Genomic DNA, 913 nt, shown 5'->3' on the forward strand with positions numbered 1-913 from the left:
CTTGCTGTTGTCTTGTTTTTTTATTTTGTTTTTACCATAGAATTGTCACTTAAAGTTTTCAGAGGGTAATTATGTCCAGACCAGAAGTCACATTTGAGAATGTCTTTATTCTAGGAAAGATTACTTATAGAAAATCTGCAAAAGAATGTAACAGGGTTTTTTGCTTTGCTTTTGTTTTTAATAGCTACTTTTTCTCATGCAAACACTGGTTAAAGGAAACTGAACTTTGAAAAAGTGGGGATGATTAAATCTGCAGCAGGACCAAAGGGCCTGTGGAGAGCTACCACCTTGATGCCTCCTGTTTCAGGTTGAACATCAGGAACCACTGAGTGGGCGAGACGATGTTGACTGGGATCAGCACATGGGCTGCCAAGCACGATCTCACAAAGGACAGAAGGACACTCAGATGGGGCATCAGGCTCAACACCAGGCCTAGTTTATCAGGAGAAATCTCACTCGAGATACACCTTATGGCTGAGTCCACACTGTTCCCCGACCCAGTCGTCTTGTTAGTGTAGGTAGGAAAGTAAGACATGAGCAGAGAAGGTACATAACAGGCTGTGTAAACAAAAAGGATACTTTAGTGGTTTATTAAAATTTGCTATATGTATACAATGAAATATTACTCAATCATAAGAAATGACAGTGATCTAGCACCTCTTATATTTTCCTGGATTGAACTTGAGCCCATTACCCGAAGTGAGGCACCACAAGATCGGAAGAATGGGCTCCACTTGTACTCGCCATCAAATTGGTACTAACTGATGAATACTAGGGTGCTCACATGGCAGTAATACTCTCCAGGGTTTAGGGGGATGGGGGCATAAATCCACAACTAAAAGACACAGGGAGCATTGTAGAAGGGAAGGGCATGCCTCTAACCCTCGCTTGGGTGAGGCAAAGACATAAAATG

The sequence above is a fragment of the Propithecus coquereli genome, unplaced genomic scaffold (assembly GCF_000956105.1).
Source record: "Propithecus coquereli isolate 6110/MARCELLA unplaced genomic scaffold, Pcoq_1.0 Scaffold28, whole genome shotgun sequence".
NCBI lineage: Eukaryota > Metazoa > Chordata > Mammalia > Primates > Indriidae > Propithecus > Propithecus coquereli.